Here is a 22,186-nt window from a genome sequence, read left to right on the forward strand (position 1 = left end):
CGCGAAACATTTCAAAAAAATTTCCTATAAAGTTAAATCTCTATTTCTGTATGACTGTTATTTCAAATTAATTAAATGAAAACTGAGCAAGTGCCAAGTTGAACACTAGTTTGCCATTTGATAAATTCCCAGTATAGGCTAGCCAATTTTATAGTTCCGTATAATTCCACATACTAACATATATTGCTGCAGCCGCTTCTCTGTGGATGCAACCACGGCCTTTTAAAGCATAAGGTTGGGCGCTGAACCTCAACATTGAATTATCATTATGGTTAAATTTGAGCAATTCTATCATTATGTGATGTTATGAGGATTTTATTTGCAATATCACCGATAATGTTTTCCTTCTTTTTGTTTTTTTTATTTGATTTTCTCGGCAATTTTACTGCAAAAAAATTTCAATGAAGTAGCTTTATTAAGAATCCTTTAAGATTCATTACAGTTATATATATTAGTAGCACAAATTGAAAAGTTATTTCTCATATTTAAAGCTTTATTGCTCAAGGACTTGACCCATCTTTCGCCTTTTTGACCCAATTTTTGATATCGTCATATATTCAGAACAATGATGATAATCTGATTTTTGAACTATTTGCAAGGTTTTTGTCGATGCCAAATGGCTTCTTCAGTAACATCTAATGAGTTGGCAAGTTCTCATAAGTTTGACAATAAGCTTCATTCAGCAGTTCCTTTAATCCCATGTCTTCAAATTGTACTGCTTCGTGACGATCAATGTCTTCCACGCGGAAGTCAGTGGATCTGAACCCCTGCATAGATGAAACGATTCTTTATTTGGCGGCCAAAGTCAAATTTTTAAATCATTGTAATCCCAAGTAGGAACCGCAAGGTTTTGACAACGAGGCTAAACTTGGGGTGGCACTAGCACACCCAGGTTGGGCTTGCCAACGTTGTCCCATGCTTGGAATTGATTGGTGATGTTGGAAGTTGAAAGAAATTGTGAAATTGGTCAAAGAGTACATCGGAGTCATTCCTGATACGTTCTTTCACTAATACACTGCTCATACGTTTTTATTATCATTCTACGCGTTCAGTTGATTTTCACTTAAAAAGTAAAAAACCAACACTTCCCTCTAATGGCACTTCCTGGCTTCAAAACTAGTCATGTTTAATCACTGAAATATATCTAAAATATATCTACTATCTCTAAACATAAACTGTAAAAACTGTTTAACTATGACTTTCCCAATATACCTTTTGAAAATCATTCTTGAAGAATTTGTGTATCTTTTTAAGACAATCAAAAATGAAACAAGCCCAATGAAAAAAAAACGCATGTCAAATTTATAGCAGTTCTGTGCACTAGGGTATATATAGTATATATAGTTGCGTTTGGCTTTGACATACAAAAAAATTCTAATCTAAATAAAATAACTAAACAAAAATACAGTTATCAAATATAATTTATTAACACTCTAGTATATCTAAAGCATATATTATCGAAGGACGTAAAACTACAATAAAGAACAAAGGTATAATAGTTTGTAGGTTAGAGTTGTTTTATTATATTTACATTGAACTCTTTTCCACACCACCTATGAGGTAGAGTTCTAGGCACATCATTTTAAGTAGTGGTATCTCGCTGGAGCCCTAATCCACCTAATTAACAATTATATATCAAAGTAATGTATTTTACTTTCATTTGAGAACATATTTACCTTTTTACGTATAGTTCTTGTTTCCTTCGATGGTGTGTTTACTTGTCAAGTCATCTTGATATCACTGTTCTATTTTGTTTGATTTTCTATTTCTTCTGCTATTACCTGTGTACACCATTCTTGATAAAATTATTAACTGAATTCTGCCTAATGCATTTACCATATCTACAAAACAATTTGTATTCATTCTCTCCTTATACATTCTAACCTAATGCTCATGTTTAATTCTGAACAATTACAATCATATCTGTGCACACAAAATCTTTCACGCCCTACAATACCATTTTCTACAGTTATATTCATTGAATTATGTGCATAACTTTAGTTGTTTCCACACTTATCACTCTGTCTCAGGAATTTCCAGCATTTTACAGCATTATCATATATCCTGAAAGTTTCCTTCAGTCACGTTCACTTTTCGAGTCACTTTCCAAGTCAATCACTGAACTGTTAATTTCTAATCTGTCTAAACATGTTCTCGATCCACCATTTATCAATTAGTTCCTCTGTATATCTTATCGAGTTCATCCAAATCGAAGGTATTATGGCCGGCAATGCCTCCTTTCAGATATCTAAACACTTCTTGATGGTATATCCTTCTCGACCAGCATGTCTATTATAATAAGTCTTTGCTGCTCCACATTTCAACTCGATTGGATTGAATATACAGTGATAGGCAGCAAATCATAATACTATGTGACCATATTGTTCAGTCATCTGATCTACTGTACATTTTTTTTCGGGCTTATTTCTAAAAAAAGTAAATTGCAAAAAACGCAACGAAACCTAATTCATGTTTTGAAAACTAATCCTTCATTACAACCTTTGTTGACGCTGTTGGGATTTTTTCCACCATTGTGCTATGATATGGTGAATTTTCCAAAATAATAACTGATGGTTCCTCCAGGTTTTTTAACAATTGATTTTCAAACTATAACAAAAACATGTTATGCTTCATTTATCATTTATCTGTGGTAGTCGCCCTTGGATTTGGAGGAAAATACTAATTCTGCACCAGGAATAAAACCATTCTTATTCCCTGTCCTGTCTTGCCAAGAGTGCCTTCAGCATTATACACAAATTCAAATAATTTATCTTCCTTGATTTTATAGTACGCCTTTAAAAATTGAATTCTTTTTAAGGCAATGCCTGGAAGTTCGATTAGACCTCTTCGAGGGTGTATATATATATACCTATGTGTACCCCTAAGAGTGTATGAAGGGATGTCTTACATCCCTAAAAAAGGTACATGTCCCTAACTCTTTTATGTATACTTTCCAGATTAACAATTTTCTCTGAAATAATTTTATTAAATTATGTTTATATCTATAAAATAATTTGTGTACTTTTTGTACTCTTTGTACTGTTCTTATATATTTCGTATATTTGCTCTCGAATAGAACCAATATAAAGATAGTCAAGATTCGTCACCCACTTCGTATGTATAAGGGTTTTCTTGGTTGAATCTAACGTATTGTTCTTTATTTTGTAAGCGATGTTATTCGCAGTACCCACACTAATAGTCAGCACAGCAGCAACACGCTAAAACATTTTCAATAAAATTGCAGCAACTTATAATACGTAATATCACCAATAATTACGTCTCTAACGGAATTTACGGGCAAAAGGGGACCTTCATTATCTTGTTCCTTTTCGAAATAGCTTATTAAAGCCGCAATCAATTTGTGACCCCGAATATCTATTGTTTTCGGCATTTTCAAACAAAGTGATATCAAACTAAAATAACGTTTGCCGGTTTATAGTTTTTCTATGGTTTGCAACCTGTAGTAATTATAATTAATATTTTGAATAAATTTGCGTACGCCTGACAACCGGACGACTTTGACAGGCTAATTCGTTTACGCTTTCGAACTAATCAGACAGCATTGTGTCTCTTTTTAACTAGAATAAAATGAGAAGGAAAATTGTGTGAAGTATTGTCTGATTCTAAAACGAATTTACAAATTGCCGGTTAGGCCTCCCAGAAGACCTAACCGCTCTCATCAAGTCCTATCTCTCGGAGAGATCTTTCCAGGTCAAGATCAGGGAATCACTTTCCAGTCGTAAACAAATCGATGCTGGCGTACCTCAAGGTTCCCCGCTGGCCCCAGCCTTATTTAACCTCTTTATTTCAGATCTGCCAAGAAAAGAGCACATTGACGTCGCGTTTTACGCTGACGATACTGCTTTCTTCACGGCCGCCAGGTTCGAAGTTACAATTCATGAACGTTTACAGAAGCAGCTTGGTCATGCGGTCAAGTGCTTCAAATTCTGGAGGTTGCAAATCAACCCCCTGAAAACCCAGGCCATCATTTTCCATAAGAAGCGTTAGGCACTGCGCGTCTCGCAACTTAAGATCGGAACCGCAATAATTCCATGGCTGGATAACGTCACATACCTAGGTCTCCACTTCGACCGACGGTTCGGTTGGCATTCCCAAATCCAGAAAACAATCCAAAAAGGTTCGGGGATAGCAAACATGCTATCTTCTCTGATCTGCCCTTCTAGCAAACTTCCCATCTCCATCAAATGCTTATTTTACAAGATGTTAAATCGGTCCGTACTCCTCTACGGATCTAATGTCTACTTCAAATTTGTTACACCCAACCAGGTCAAACGTCTTCAAGTTTTCCAAAATAAGCTCCTCAGGAGAATATTAAACCCACCATGGTTTGTCAGAAATAATCAAATTCATAGGGAAACTGACACACTGACATGCTGGGAGCTTAGCACCACGTCACCGGCTAAGCTCCCCCCTTTTCCAGGCTGAAACGGCCTCATCCGTCGCTACAGTCATAACTTTTACCCCCATACAACAGTATCCAGTTGTGTGTTAACTCAGGTTCGCGAATCAATAGAATCGCCGGGCCTTCGGGCCCAATAACAGCTGCCCCATCAGCGGGTGCCATATCCCCAAATTTAATGCAGTAGCAGTCAATTCACAGGGATCAACTGTGAGGCGGTTTCGCTTTATTGTATTGGTAAGCCCAGATGCAGTCCCACATAACCCGGTCTAACTTGTCACTCCAGGGCAAGTCTCCGCGAGCAGGTATGCGTCATGCATACCGCCTGGTTTTAGGCCAGAACAAAAAAAAAATTCAAATTGCGACAGGCATTACATTAAACATATTGATGACGCATATACAAATAAACTTTGAATAGACTATATATATATATATATATATATATATATATATATATATATATATATATATATATATATATATATATATATATATCTGTACTGTTAAATTGCAACAGTTTTTAATTCTATAGAACTTTATGCAATAACAATCCATTAAGTGACAATATATATTATACATTTCTTCCTCTTTGAATAAATATTTAGGCGAGATCGTTGATTTGAGTTTTAAAATCGGCTCAGTAACCCGTCCAAAACGGGCGAGTTGGGAAAATCCGAATATTCGTGAAGTATCGTTTAATAAACACAACATTCTCAAACATTAAATAAATAAACAATGTAATTTTTCATGAAATTACGTCGTCTCTAGTAAAATAAATTGGCGAAAAAAAGGAGGTATGGATGATATTCATTGTTTACATTAAGTCATTATTAGTACTTTCAAAATTTATCCGCGGATTTTCGGCAAACTTATGTCGTAATTAATATTCGGAGAAAATAGGAAGTTTTCTTTATACGTATGGAATTGTTTAGTTCTATGAATTTTTTTAGTGTTTCATTGGTAATATATAGTCTATTCAAAGTTTTTTTAGTAATGCGTCATTGATATTTGTGACGTCCAAACATTGCAATTTTGCCGCAGCAACTCTGAATTTTAGTTCAGTTTGGCTTTGACATACAACAAAATCCTAATCTAAATAAAAACCTTAAACAAGTTAAAACCTCTTAACACTATTGCATTAAAGAATTTTGCATACGTCTCATACACGGACGGCGGTCGGTTCTGCTGAAAATGCCGAAAACTCCGAAAATAATAGATAGTCACAAATTGATTGCGGCTTTAATAAGATATTTCGAAAAGGAACGAGATAATGAAGGCTCGCTTTTGCCTATAGTTTCCGTTAGAGGGGTAATTATTGATGATATTACATAATGTAAGTCCCTACAATTTTATTGAAAATGTTTTCAGCGGGTTGCTGCCGCGCTAAATATTAGTATGGGTACTGTGAATAACATCGCATACAAAATGAAGAATAATACGTTAGATTCACCCAAGAAAACCCGTCTACATATAAAGTAGGTGACGAATCTTGACCATCTTAATATTGGCTCTATTCAAGACCAAATATACGAAATAAGTATAAGACTAGAGAGATACGTATAAGAACAGTAGGTAGACAAACTATTTTATCGATATAAACCTAATTTAATAAAATTATTTTAGAGAAAATTGTCTGTCTGGAAAGTATATATAAAAGAGTTAGGGATATGCAGCTTTTTAAGGAATGTAAGACATTTTTTCATACACTCTTACAGGGCATAGGGTTTAAATGGTGTAAAGATAACCCTCGGAGAGGTTTAATGGAACTTCCAGACATTGCCTTAAAAATAATTCAATTTTTAAAGGCATAAAATAAAACCAAGGAAGATAAACTATTTGTATCTTGATGAAACTTGAATATTTCAAAATGGTTCTATTGTGGCACTCTTGGCAAGACGGTAACAAAAAAAGTGTAAAAACAACAAAAATTGATGGAAAAAGGTAAAAGTTACAATAGCATTCGATTAGGTTTTTTTGGTCATTATATTTATTAATAATGAATTGCAGATATATTGATGGTCGAGAAGGATATTCCATCAAAAACTGTTTGTATATGTGGAAGGAAGCATTGTCCACCACAACACCTTCGGTTTGGATGAACTCGATAAGGCATATAGAGGAAGTAATTGATAATTGGTGGAATCATGAACATGTTTTAGATAGATTAGAAAGTAACAGTTTAGTAATTGAATTGGACAGTGAGTCGGAAAGTGAACGTGACTGAAGGAAACTTTCAGGATATGTGATAATGCTGTAAAAATGCTGGAAATTCCTGAGACAGAGTGATGAGGGTGAAAACAACTAAAGTTATGCAGATAATTCATTGAATATAACTGTAGAAAATGGTATTGTAGGGCGTGAAAGATTTGTGTGCACAGATATGATTGAAATTGTTCAAAATTAAACATGAGCATTAGGTTAGAACGTATGAGGAGAGAATTATTACTAACTGTTTTGTAGATATGGTAAATGCTTTAGACATAATTCAGTGATTAATTTTATGAAGAATGGTGTACACAGAGAGTAGCAGAAGAAAGAAAATATACAGTGATACCAAGATGACTTGACAAGTAAACACACCATCGAAAGCAACTAGAACTAACGTAAAAAGGTAAATATGCTCTCGAATTAAAGTAAAATACTTTTCTCAGATATATAATTATTAATTACGTGGATTTGGCCTCCAGGGGGATACCACTGCTTAAAAAAAAACACGCCTAGAAACTCTACCTCATCGGTGGTGTGGAAAAGAGTTCAATGTAAAGAAAACAAATCTAACCTACAAATTATTATACCTGTGTTCTTAATTGTAGTTTTAAGTCCTTTAATAATATATGTATTATATTTGATAACATTTTTGTTCAATTATTTTATTTAGATTAGAATTTTCTTGTATGTCAAAGCCAAACTGAACTAAAACTCAGAGTTGATGCGGCAACATTGGGTGGGCCATCCGGAAGATGGCTACAGCGTTGGTATCAATACATTGGAGTAATAAGTATATGGAAATTGTATTTTTTATGAAATTTATTATGCAAATGACACCTATGTTGTGTTCCCTTGTGCCAACTATGACTTAAATGATATTCTGTAGGCTATATATTTCTATTAATCAGATCAGATGGTAGTAAACGTGTTAATCAACATATTTCATTGTTATTTTCCATACTTAACGATAGAATAGACAGGCCTAAAATACGATCGTGTATAAAGTTGTAGTCAAGTGTTATACTAAAGCCAAGTCTAAACCATTTGAGAGCGCGTCAAGCGGGTTTATTCTCTACAAGTGGAAATTAAAAAATAAGATTTAATAAAATATCTTATTTAAATACTACTTAACATTTGTATAAAGCATATTCAAAATACATAAAAAATAATATCTAATCTGACAACTGATAATTTATTTTCTAATCGTAAATTGTTACTGCCTTAAAAAATAAATTAAATTATTTGCCCAAAATATACTTAAAAGTACAATACTTGAAATACATGTTATAATTTTAATTACAAAATCTCCTTTTCTTTTTTATATATTTTCTACAGGTACTTAATTGGATATTATATGTAGCCATGGAAAATTTTTCATTTTTGTTCTTTACAATACTATTTTTTTCACAATAACAAAAAACACTTAATTATTATTATATTGCCTTTGTTAAGGATATACATAATTAAAAAAGATTACTATTTGCTCACATAATATCTGAATGAGATTTTTCGTTAAATTTGCTTTGGTACAACTTGGGGGCAAAAGTCCCACTACCATTTTGATTGCCTATAACTTTGATCAAAGAAAATATAATGATTTTCATAAAAAGTGTGTTTGGTCTTTACATTTTTTTTCGTTATGATTGGAAAATTATATCGGCTAAATGGTGACTGCGATTCGCTATGCAACTTTCGGCTTTTTTAAGGCGTTTTTCATGACATCCTGCAATATTTGGAGCTGAATTTCTTAATTTTTGTGACGAATATTGTCTTCAAGATGTTGAATCGTTTGGGGCTTATTCACATAAACTTTTGATTTTAAAAAAGCAAACAAGAAAAAGTCTGGCGCTGTTAAATCCGGAGATGTTGTTCCCCAAAACCAACTGTTCTGTTTATTGACTTGGCCACTGAAAAGGAAGTGGGCTTCATCGCTCATTATCAATTTAGACGAAAAATCTTAAATTTCACCAGACAGCCTTAGGATTGCATTACTGTAATCAACTCGTTGATCGGGATCTCTCGGTAACAATTTTTTCACTAATTGAATTTTGTACGGGAATATTTTCAAATCAGTTTTCAAAATTCGGCTTAATCTGCGTGCACAAAATGTATAACTGGGAACCACGTCTCCGAATTGATGCTTCTGGAGACTCTGCAACACTATCGCGATCCAGAGCCACATTTTCAGCGTTACCAGACGTCCGTGGTCTTCCAGAACGAGGCATGTATGCTGTCGTACCGTACTGTCGAAAATTCGCATGTAAACGATAGTGTGGTTTTGTGAGGCGCTGGACGATTGGGATATTTTTGACTTTTATATATTTTTTATTATTTATATTTTCACTCGCTATTATTATCATTTCACTATTATCATTTCTGCTCGTTCTTGTGGCGTGTATTTATCCATAATATGGTAGCGGGACTTTTGCCCCACCTTATAAATATTTTATAGATAATAGTAATATACAGTAAATAAAAAAGTCCAAAGATAGCTTGGACTATAAACGAATTAAAATAGGTTCCTGATACAGTTAAATAACATTTAGATGATCTAATATAATACAATCATATAATCTAATAGGTTATAACATATATCATATAACATGTAGCCATATTTTCCTCTTCGATAGGTTAAGCAAAGTGATCTGTGAATATACATATATTATTTACTTCAATTCAATTATCGATATAGATTCTATTCAAAGGCTTACTATTAAAATTATGATTAGAAATTGCATTTTATTAAGCAGTGATCTTTTACATTTGCGTCCATAATCATCTGGTCGGTCTGAAATGCAAGCAATAAACCTTACTGCCGGAAACTTGATGTAGGCTAAGAGAAGAAGTTTATCATTGTTTACTTTTAAAAACCGTTTCTGCGCTAAAGCAGAATCTTTTGCGAAATAATCTATTTTATTTGAGCCTCTACATCCTGGAAAACAACATCCTTATTATATGTTTACATGTAAATATATTTGTACCTTAAATGCTTCAAAAATAACGTCTTATCCATAATATACTTTGTTATATACAAAACGTAGAAAATAACAAAATTTCAAACCGAAAAAAAGATATCTAACCTCCAGCCCTCTAGTGACTTTAGTGAGTTTCCTATAGTGACGTATTTAACTGGTTGCCAAGGGCAGTTAGTGACTACAGTGACATTGTAAATAAAATTTTAGAAAATTCCGTTTTATTTCCGTGAATATTAGAACAATTTTTTAACTGATATTCTATTCTGGTATTTCTATGCAAATATTCGATTGTGTTCAAATGTTTTATAATCTAAGTCAAGAGGCCAAAGTGTAGTAGTAGTAGTTTTTTAGTTTCAAACTAACGTCGCTGTAACATTATACTGTGATAGAATCAAAAGATTGTTATACGTTATGAGCACAAATATTTTTATTACCGTTTTACAGTGGTTTTAGTGGTTTAACAATCTGCCCAGTTGACAGTAAAAACTTATTTACATAATTATTATATACATGACATGTAGAAGATCACTTCACTAATTATTGATCACTTATAAAATGATAAAATATTTCATTTAAAATCTTACTCTAATATCTGCCTATTGATCAGATCGGATTTTAGTCTATATACGTCATTTTTAAGACTTACATTACAGCTAATTGGTAAGTCTATTGGGTGCATTGACATTCTTTTGAATTACTTAAGACTAATACTCTGAATTATACTCGTTTTAGGTTCTAGAGGGGTATCACGATGTATGCAATACGGAGACCGCTATAGATATTTTAGATTTATTAACAGTGTCCCATAATTGGATTTCGTAGGACAGCAATATGTTCTTATATTTGATTCATCATATATTGTTGTATCTTGGGTGGCACTGCTGATCAGAAGATGGAGCAGAAAACGCATTCGATTGGCTGGAAGTCCAAACTCCTAATAGACATTGTAATAATTAAATTATACAATGTAAATCAATACAAATAATAATAGTAAATTATACAATATCAATATAAATGACATGTATACTTTCTGAAGTATATCTGATCTATTGTATACATATTAGGCGCTTACACGTATTTCCTGCGTATATAAAAATTTATTGAAAAAAAGCGATACAATATATATTAATCAAAATATGTTTCTGGCAATATGGCCATATTGCGTCAAAATAAGTATGTTGGTTTGCTATCTAATCATCAACCCATTTTTGCACTTCTCCAGCATTTCGAAAACGTGTGTTAGCCAAACCACGCTGCATCGATCTGATCAATTAACAAGTCAATTGAGAAGTCCTCGGCCTACCATAGTAAAACACATCACAGTTTTTTTAATTCAACATAATTCCCTTCAAGGGTGATACATTGATTATAGCGACCCTCCAATTTTTCGACACCATTTACGATTTACGTATTGTACGATTTGTCCTTTGCTTCAAAATAGGCCCCAGTTTCGGCTATTACCTCTTCATTCGACGAAAATTTTTTCCCAATGAGCATTCTTTTGAGATCTGAGAACAGAAATTAGTCGCTGGGGGCCAGATCTGGAGAATACGGTGGATGAAGAAGCAATTCGAAGGCCAATTCATGGATTTTTGCCATCATTTTCACTGACTTGTGCAAAAGTGTGTGCTGACTTGTGACTGTGTGACAAATGCAGCCGTTTTTCGGCCATTTCGTTCTTCAAACGGTCCAATAACGCTATGTAATAGTCGCTGCTGTTGATGGTCCTTTTTCAAGGTAGTCAATGAAAATTATTCCATGCGCATCCCAAAATACAGACGCCATAAACTTGCCAGCCGACTGTTGCGTTTTCTCACGCTTTGGAGCGGGTTTATCGTGTGCAGTCCACTTGGATGACTGTCGATTGGACTTCGGAGTGAAATGATGGAGCCATGTTTCGTCCATTGTCACATATCGACGCAAAAACTTAGGTTTATTACGCTTGATCATTTTGAAATATTGTTCCGAATCAACAACTCGTCTTTGTTTTTTTGTCAAAAGTCAGCTCGCGTTGCATCCACTTTGCACTGAGTGTTCTCATACCCAAATATTCGTGAATGATATGATGTACCCTTTCACTTGATATCTTTAGAGTGTCTGCTATTTCCTGCAATTTTAATTTACGGTCATTCAAAATCATTTTTGGGGATTTTTTAAATGTTTTCGTCGGTAACACCCTGTTTTGAGCGTCCACTGCGTTCACCGTCTTCGGTGCTCATTTCACCACGTCTAAACTTAGCATAAGAATACTTGATGGTTGATCTTCCTGGAGCAGTATCCGGAAACTTATCATCAAGCCAAGTTTTTGCTTCAACTGTATTTTTCCCTTCAAAAATCAATCTTTTATCAACCCGTGAAATTCCTTTTTATCCATTTTTTTCACAATAACAAAAGTTGCTTTACTCAGAATGCTAAAATTCAGAAACTAATAATCAGACAGCTGTCAAATTTATACACGCATCTTTTGAGGGTTATGGCTAACTAAAAAACATATGGATTTAATTCTAACAGCGCCATCTATGTGTCAGCCCGGGGACTTTTCAATTGACCTGTTAGTAATCAGACAGCGTTATCCTTGGTAAGTACGCTGGGTGCGACATAACTTTCCATTCGATCTGCAACAGTGTATCACGCAACTTCACAACGTTTGACGGCGTTGTCACTGATTGCTGATCTTTTTTGGAATAACACATTTCTTTAAATTAAACAACAAAAATAATTAATGCTAAAAGTACAATTTTAATGTTCACTGATTAGTCTCTCTGTACAATGGAAAACTCAATAATACTAAATGGAAAGCTGTTACTTTATGTAGACAAATGTCAAAACCATCAAATTTAACAGTTATGTTGCTTAACAGTTATTTATACTAATACTTAATGCCAAAAATGCAATTTTGAACGTTCTATGATTAGCCTCTCTGTACACTTGAAAACTCAATAAAACTAAATGGAAAGATGTTATTTGATGTAGAGGAATGTCAAAACCATCAAATTTAACAATTATGCTTCTAATCGGTTATTTACATTCCTACTTTGCATTTTCGCCAATATGTGTGATCAAAATAAATCCAATCTAAAGTGAACGCTGAATCTTTATTAAGTATTTTATTATTAAAGGTTATTAAGTTTATTGTACAGTTATTTAGGATTTTAAGAGGTATAATTTTGACAAAGGTTGATTTTTTTGTATTTAAAGGCTTTTTGTGTACATTATTATTTTTCAAGGTATTGTTAATCTTTAGGTACTATTATTTTTTTATGGCAGCATTTCAGCACACCATTTGAGATTGTCGCAAATTTGGCCCATCATTATATATAGTGCTCCCCACTCAGATTAATTGTTATCAATTGGTTTGTATCATATGGTTTTTGTATATACTTGGCTTAAATATATGTCTCAACTTCCTTATGTGGTTAAAATTATTGGCGAATTGTGGTTTTTTATAGTTGTTGCTTCATGATCAAAAATTATAAAGGGCTTTAAGGGCGTCAGAATTGTTATATGTTATAAAACAAATACAAATTCCTCCACAATGTTATGCATCAATATTCATGCAGTATGTTTAAATTTGGTTTATTTCGAGACTCTGCCGAGTTTCGACATTGTTAATAGACGGACGCCGCTGCATTGTCTTTGTAAAGGTCGCGAGTTCTGCGGTTTAAAGTATGAATGGGAAAACGAACAGGCCTATTATATATTTACGGCCGAAGACATAATACATTAAAAAATTGCATAAACCTATATAATATATATATATATATATATATATATATATATATATTTAAGACGCAAATTAAACAACCATTCTTTTCTCCCTATCTGAGCAATGATGATAGTTTCAACTTTGTTCTATAGTAAATATGTTTATTCTAATACAAAATTGAAGCAAGGATCAAACAAGGCGCATTTCAGAGATTCTAAATCAAACTAAAATAAAGCCATTCAAATGATATAATTAAAATTTCTGACGAAATATTCTGTTATATTTTTGTTATAATTTCTTCGAGTTATAATAATTATGTTAGAGGTTATAAATCTGCAAACGTTTTAACATTGTAACGTGCTGACGTCATAAATTTTGACGACGTTCATTGGCTGTTTTATTGGATAAATTATAGTATCGATATTGATAAAAATCTTGAAAAAAATAACAAGAAGGGATTAACTTGTGATCAAGTTAATCACTTGTGTGGTAAAGTTTAAACCATAAATACCTTGGTTTCGTAACGAGAAAAGATTTACCTCAGTTTATTTAATGCATAATTAAAAGTGATACATCCACATCGTCTTATATTTAGCATTAGATAAATCTGATGATAAAAATTAATCACCGAAAGGTTGTTTGAACCTCCATAACCTCCATAAAACTAGACATGAGTTAGAATATACTTATAATATATTTATTTAAGATATTTTTACGAGAAATGCATATGAATCATACATTTGCACCAATGTGTGAAATATAAATACAATATTTTCGTAGCCGGCTTGGTTGGCGCAGTAATAAAGGCGACAGGACGAGCCACCTACTGTTACGATAGTCGCGGGTTCGAATCCTGCTGGCGCATGGTCGTAAATGTATGTTTATGATTGTTTAATATTTGTGATTGTATTAGGCAAGAGTATAAAATCCGACAAGGAAAATGATCCCAGTCACGTAGTCCCATTCCACTATCCAAGCTGGGCAAGAGCGGATATCTTCTGGGATGATTTCTTGGAAGCAAGTTGGTTACTCGCCAGTCAGTAGGCTTAATGCTGAGGGCCGTGGTTCGGAGCCCGCTTTAAACAGTCGGTCCAGTGCAGATAAACCCTCGTTGGTAAAAAGGAGACTTTAAAATATAAAAAAAAATTTCATAGGTTTTGGTTACTTACCGATCGATTTTTGTTAAATTCCAAGTTTCTGTGGTTGTTTATACAGCCTTAATTTCTGGGCAAATTTTTATTAGTTTACGTTGTTGCATTTTTATTATTATTATTTATTACGTTTAGCAGTAGCTCCAGTTCGGATAAATCCTAATTGGTAAAAAGGAGACTTAAAAGTATAACAAGAAGGAAGCAAACCTGTTTTAATTTTTTCTTTTTTCTGTTCTATAATTTTAGTAGATTTTTATCTTACATAAGATTCAATGGTGAGATCATCAATTATTATTTTGTCTTACACAGGATCAAATATTCTTGCTTTACTCGGTATATATTATCCTCAGCATAAGAGTTGAACAATAATTTTTGTAATTTAGAAATCAGACTCAAATTTAATCAGATTATTAACGTAGATAAATGTAACATTGTGTCACAAAACGCTATTTATTATTACTAAGACTAGAACAAAAGAGGACATTTATTATCAACGATATTATGCCGCTAACCATTTCCGCTTTTTTTTATCATCAGTGGTTTTAGCAATATCATTATTACCCCGCATCCCATTTGATTAAACGGTAGATTTCCGGCCTATCAACAGCATACCATGTCCTCCACATTATGAATGAACCGTCCGTTCGTCCCGCCTCTCTTCTCATCCCCACCCACCTTGCACGTTCTTTCATAATTCCCCACTTATCTACCTCAGCACACGCCTTCAGTTGTAAATTGGAAAACGGCCGGTAGGGCAGCCAGCTTATCCAGCCAACCAGCCACAGCTAGCCAGCCAGCTAACCTCGCGACAGAAATCGTCCGGTTCCAAAGCCACCGGTTGACGTTTTGCGCAGTTGTTTTCCACGGTTTCGTTTTTTTTCGCTCTTTCGTTTTATGTTTTTTTTTGTTTGGTTTTTGGTTCGTGTTTCGTCGCTTCCTTCGACCGGCAGCCGGTTGTGGTTTGTGCCTTTATGGTTCAAGTTGGGTTCGACGGGTTCTAGAAAGGTAAGAACGAGATTGTATTACCTTTTGGTTCCTTGTTCGGTTAGTTATATTTTTTCGTCTTGCGATGGTTTAATGGTACTAGTTTAGAGTTGTTCTATCCTAACACATTGGTTGAGGAGTCCCCAGTTTATGGTTTTTTGGGGCAAATATCAATTTACTCTTTAATGTATACCTCTATGGGTTTTGGAATCTAATAATCTCAACAGCGACATCTGAATAAACTTTCTCTGCTATATTTAGATCTCTTCCAAATAATTGATGTGATTAATATTCTATGTGCATTCCATAATATGGAATTCACAACCTGACATTCCTGTCAATTGTTTGGTCACCCTTCGCCATTTTTAACCCAGTGCCAATTTGCTGAAAGCGTAGTCATTTGAACAATCTTCATATCAAATTTATTAACAATTATTAAAAACAATTATATCATATTAATAGACAAATCAACTATCCAAAATTGGCTTTAATAATTCAATATATCATTATAATAATTAAAATGTATCAGTTGCTATAGGGTTTGCAGCCATTGTGTTAAATAATACTTATTTTTTTCGAGCTAATAGTGTAACTAGTAATCTACAGCAGCGTGTTCCTGGTCTTGATCAGTTTCGGTCGACCAAACATTAACCAACGAGGTTTGTTTTCTATTTGGCTTTTAAACATATTTGAACGCGATTTAAAGCATGGTTACCAAGGAGACAGTTGTTTAACTAACTCGTTAATGCGATTGACTTGTTATTTAGACACCAACATGATATACGCGGATATAGGTATTATGTTCTACTTAAAAAACCTCCAGATGACAGTTCTATGACGATTTTTTACTAAATCATGTTCAAATGTCAAGTAAGATTATTAGTTTCTGGTTTGTTTGATCTTAGTTAATTATTTTGTATAGATATTGCCGCCAAAACGATTCCTACTTTTGATAGATCTCAATATATGATTCGTACATACATCGATCGTAGAGTTGTTGTCTACCAGTTTCTTAAAATTCTGGTAATGATTTAGTTTAGTGTTCATCTAGAAGTATTCATTAGTACTTTGTTCTCAAAGTTTATAGATGATTTTGATATAATTTAGAATATATTTTTTAAATGTTTTATTATTACCTTACATTATCTTTTAAATCTAAACCATCCAGCAAAACGAAGTCATTTCAGATTTAGATTTACAGTTCTTTCTTGCTATTATCACGATAGTGTCATATACTTAGTATCTTACTCTTGTAATATTCTGTTTACAAAATATATCAGAGTAGTTTACAAATTTTTATTCTTGTTTATCAAATGACCGAAATGATTATGAGAAGGAGTAAGTATTGGCTGAAGGTACTTTCAGTAATTAAATGATTATCTTTTCCAAATATGTTACTGGTGATTTTCAACACTATTGTTTTATTAAACAGTGTCCAGATTAAACTAAATAATTTTATATTTTATTGTATGTGACCTGACACGTTAAAACTATCTAATGCCATAGTTAATAATTTTTTTATTGTTAGTTTATATTCTTTTATATCTATTACTGTAGTAAAAACTTACAAGAAGGTGTAAATTAGAATATACTTTTCAAATACGGTTATACATAATAACTACAGTTTTCTTTGTATTGCTCTGATATAAAGATATAACGATAAAATTCAGCATATTTTAATAGTAATATTAGTTAAAAGTGATTTCTATTTAGAATATTGATGTTCATTTTCAGTGGCAAAAGCTGATAAAATTATCTATTATGTATATATTTAATGGTTTTATTAATATAACTTTTAATGGTTTTCGGATGTGACATATTTTTATTCGATAAGAATATTTTAGTAATTCAATAAAATTAAGCTAATTGTTATGCATATCATTAGTGGCTTTTGTCAATTTATAAATATGAAGAATTGCAAAATCAAAAATTAATCGTGTGTTGCATATTGAATTTGGTGAAATTATATTAATATATTTCTTAACTTATTGTATTATTGGTTTCATTTTATATATAACATTTCATTGCTATACCTGGCATTAGCGTCAGACTTACTAAATGTCCATAATTGGTCGAATAAATAACACTCTACCAAACACTAGTATGTGCAAATTGAATACAATTAACAAAAATGTTATCAGATCGCATAAATTTTGCTTAGCAATTGATATATTGTTATTAGTATTGTTGACAAGTACATTTGTAATTTTCAGAACTGCGAGGGCATAAAACTATCATAATTGTAATAACTAGATAATTATATAACCATAATAGTTATAATAATAAAATGATGAAATATAATAATATTATTTAAAAAAATTCAATAGTTGATTTTTGTTATATTAATTTGAAAGTATGATACTTCTGGGCCAAAGTGTCTTATCCTTGGTAACGCTTAGAAGATTGTTATAATCGCAAATATTATTCAGCAGTAGACTTTTTATAATTAGTGGGAACTAATTCTTTGATTATGATGTCGCATATAATTCAAGTAGATTCTGAAAATATTTCAATTAATCAATAATCAAGTAAAGCTTCATATTAAAATAACTTTTAGTGTTTTTCCTACATTCACTGTCAATGAAAAATATTTTAAGGACTAGCTCATGTCCAATATATTTATAATAGTACTGAATTGATTAAAATTTGCAAAAAAATCAGGTCAGTAGAAAATTGTTGTATTAGAGTCTCTTAACACAGTTAAATTATTACAAACAAAAAATTAATATAAATTGTTATTTTTTGGTTTCATATGATATGATTCATATGATATAGCCATAAAATGTGAAGTGAATTTGTTAAACATTGACTTTCATATAGAGCTTCTTATTCTAAACAATGTTAAAATAAAACTAGATAGAGTTGCCCTACGATGTGGAACGTAGAAACAGTGAAGAAAAAACACACTAGGAAACTCTGATAAAAATAGCATTGAATGCCACTTATCCATAGATCATTAAATAAAAAGGGTTCAATCTTTAAGTAATAGTAATAATACGAAACCCTGTAAATATAACATGCTATCTTATAAAATATACCAAGAGCTCACACTTCATTTTGCTCTTTTATATGTCATTCATTTTTCATTCTTACCAATACTTCTGTAGAAAAAATAATCTTTTATTAAATGTGCAGGCACGAAGAAGAAACTCACTAATATTATAGGACAGTATTTTTTTTATAAAATGGACTTTTATCTTGGATTATAAGTTAAGTATACGTAAGATAAAAAGACTAACAAATGTAACCTTTTTATATACTGTAGTAATATTTGTAGGTCTAATTTTAATCCCAGGGCGTAAAATAAAAATTATATTTTTTAAAACAGTTTAATGTATTAAATAAATGAAAACAGAGATCAAAATAAATGATATAACAGCTACTTACACAATAAGTGGCAAAATAAATAAGGCAAATTCTAAGCGTGCGAGATCTTGATGTCGAGGTGATCGTGTGACAGTTTTGAAAACACGAAATGAAAACGTACCAGAGCAATCGATTTTCAATGACAAGGGCGAAATTAAAAATATAAATAAAGTATGACAGGGATCAGTGATTATCATGACAGATATTTTTAATGCTATTCTAATGTTAGGTATATTGAAGTACTGGCAGTTAATATACTGGCAACTAAAATTCGGGTAATTAATTATGCTGGTGTTTCATTGTAATAATAAATAATATTATCGATAAATAAATGTACCGACAACTAAAGGTGCTGATAACGGATGGTATTGATAAAGTATTAATTGGATTGGTAAAGTTGTTAATAGCAATGATGGAATAACCATGGTGGTTAAGAAAAATTTTAATCCATAGTAGTAATAATCATAGTAGTCCATAACGACGGACAATCGTAACAGACAACAGACAATAACGGTAACTGATAATAATGATAAATTATGCTAAGATGAAGTATTACAGGAAAGTAACACTCGACGTACCATTTTCTGCTTTAACATTAACAACAGTGGACGTACAATGAGATCAAGAAAAGGCCACTGGGATTAGTAGTACTCATTAGGGTAAAACCAAAATATCTAATATATAAATAAGCAATACTCTTGCTATTGTGAAAAAATCTACTAGCACATCCGCAGCTAGATGCTCCGCCACTAAGAACCAGCACAAATCACTTTCGTTGTCTTTTATTTATGCTTCAAATTATCATCAATACGTCAAATTTGGTCACTTTGGTGTTAGTTTTTGGCTTAAGTTATAATTTGTACTTTCTAGTGTAAACATAAAACTATTATCTTTGATAGACACTAATTTAAAACTTATTGGAAATATACGAAGGTACGGATAAGTAATGGAATAGAGGAGAATAAAATAGATAAATATATATGGCAAAAGAAATACATAAATAAAGAATACTAAATAGATATTAATAAATAAAGAATAATAAATGAATATTTAATGAATAATAAAAGGGAATTAAAAAGGGAAAACTGGAATACTTTATGAGCAAACTCACCAATTGATGAATCTCAAGTAGGAGGATACAAATCACAGTAAAATTTCAGTTTATTAAAAAAGGTAGTGTTCTAACGCCCCTTAGACAGGTTAAGATATCACATTTGGCAGTAACGGTCCACGAAAAAGTATCAACAACATTGCCATTTATGGTAATTATTTGTATTGCTACAAATCGCACAGTTAAAAAGGAGCGACAGTCCCGCCTAGTTCACTTTACATTATCGTTCAAACCTTTTTTTTTTCATTTAACAACAAAACAAAACGTTTAACAACATTTAACGACCCAAAATTAAGGTCTAAAATATTGAATTACCAGATGGAATCGTAAGTACCATAGTTATTCGGAACGATTTATGATTTCCTTGCATGGTTTATGTTATACGAAATATCATGTATGATGATATGATCTGATTGTTTTCCTTATATCTTATTTTTTTGACATATTACTGATGATCAGTAAAATGGATTTCTATTAGCGTACATTTTGTTTCCTTCGTTTGCTTGCAGTTTGTGCTCCGCTATAAATGTGCAGTACTACTTGTAGCTTACCGCGTTTCAAATACGATTGAGAAAGTTTGCCGCGGTAACCCGTTCGCTTTCCTCTCATTGACGAATTTCACGAAACGCGACGAATGAAATACCGTACTACAGTTGTTGAGGTTGCGAAACCGTTTCCTGGCCACATCTAACCCAATTCGATTTTCGACAGGAAGCGAATCATTACTTAATAGCCGTAGAAACGAAATTAGAACGCCGAAAAGGACGGTCTTCATTGTTGGGACGATGGCATGCCGTGTTTGCATCGTTCATCGTTAATTTTGCGGTTTGCTGGTAAACAGAAAAAATCCTTTGTTTTTCTTCGATGGACAAGTGCCGCATTTTCATTGGTTTAATGGACCCTCGTTTTTTGACGGAATGATTAATGATGTGTACAAAAATTGAAATATCAACAACTTTGCTATGCGTAGATGACATTTTGATTTGCCGCAATGTAATTATGTTAGCGAATGTTATACTACAGCTTTAGAATGTTAGTGATATTGATAATTAACTAGTTTGTCTTTTATTAGTATTTCATAAGAAACGCCAGCTTTTAACAGTGCATGATCAAGTAATATTAATAATACAGAGAATTTTTATATGCAAATAATATGAATTTTTATATAGTTAATCAAAATATTATGTTAATTGTGCTTATATTTATCACCCCATCATATTTCAATATACGAGGACAGTTTGATAAGCCAGTAACTCTTTCAAAATTTTTGAAAGAATTTTGTTTCGACAAGAAAGCTCCTTTTAACTTAATACGTTTCCACATTTCCAACAATTTTTTTTATTCCTTCCAAATAATACATTTTCTCAAGGTCCCCAAAATAAAGCGCTTATTTCACTGATGACCTCTTTATTCGAATCAAATCTCTTACCATTTCTTCAGATTTGTAAACAGGAAAGAGTCGCAGGGGGACGAATATATTGGATGGGATGGGAATATGAGCAGTTTGTGGACCAATTTATGGATTTTCGCTATGATATTTGTGTTCACCTGTACGTTGTCATGATAGAACAACACTTTTTTCGTCGCCAAATGCAGTCGTTTTTTGTATCAAATCTGTCCAAAATCTCTAAATAATATTCGCCGGTTACCGTTTTACGCTTTTCAAGGTAATCGATATGAATGACTCCGCGTGCATACCAAAAAGTGATGGCATACCAAAAAGTGAGTGCAGGTTCATGCGAGAAACCTACTGTTTGGATTTTTCCTTGGTCTCTGGCATTTTGTGTTGTATCCACGTTTTGAAGACATGGATGCATTTCTTTGAAGAGGCCACACGATTGCACCTATGGTCGAGCTAGCAGCAGGAGACAATCGCGCGAATAGCTTCGATATTTTAAATATTTATCTTTCCTTGGGTTTGATGATGTTTTTTTTTGCGCAAAAACATAATGCTTAATGAGAACACGAAAATCACTTTTTCAATTTTTATTAAATATTGAGAGGTTGTTTACTGTTAATGGATGTCAAACACAAATTAAATAACGTTTACTGAACATCTTACAGTAGTCTATTAATACATGGCCGTTGAGGACGACAGTAATGCATTTAAAGTTACCCCATGGTTAAGTCAAAGAGTCAGTGACTTGTGAAATTGCCCTCGTAATAGATTTTAATTAAAACTGTATTATATGAATACAAATTGTCGCTATATTTTAAAAACAGCATTTGAAATATATAACAGTAATATATCATTCTCCATAAAAA

The 22,186-nt window shown here is 32.5% G+C and overlaps 1 protein-coding gene across 9 annotated transcripts in view; it reads left to right on the forward strand.

Moving 5' to 3' along the window:
• Hecw (Hecw ubiquitin protein ligase) overlaps positions 1-22,186 on the forward strand; it is a 294,511-nt gene that overhangs the window by 11,772 nt on the left and 260,553 nt on the right. For 4 of the 9 annotated variants that reach the window (XM_076395710.1, XM_076395715.1, XM_076395714.1 and 1 more), the window contains exon 1: positions 15,187-15,465. The exons of the other annotated variants lie outside the window; for them this stretch is intronic. The gene's annotated coding sequence lies outside the window, so the exon portion shown is untranslated. Of the gene's footprint in view, positions 1-15,186; positions 15,466-22,186 lie in introns of those variants that run through there. 9 annotated transcript variants of the gene reach the window in all.

This window comes from Rhynchophorus ferrugineus, unplaced genomic scaffold (assembly GCF_030347505.1).
Source record: "Rhynchophorus ferrugineus isolate W39M unplaced genomic scaffold, kcgeb_rfMv2 rfM2, whole genome shotgun sequence".
Taxonomy (NCBI): domain Eukaryota; kingdom Metazoa; phylum Arthropoda; class Insecta; order Coleoptera; family Curculionidae; genus Rhynchophorus; species Rhynchophorus ferrugineus.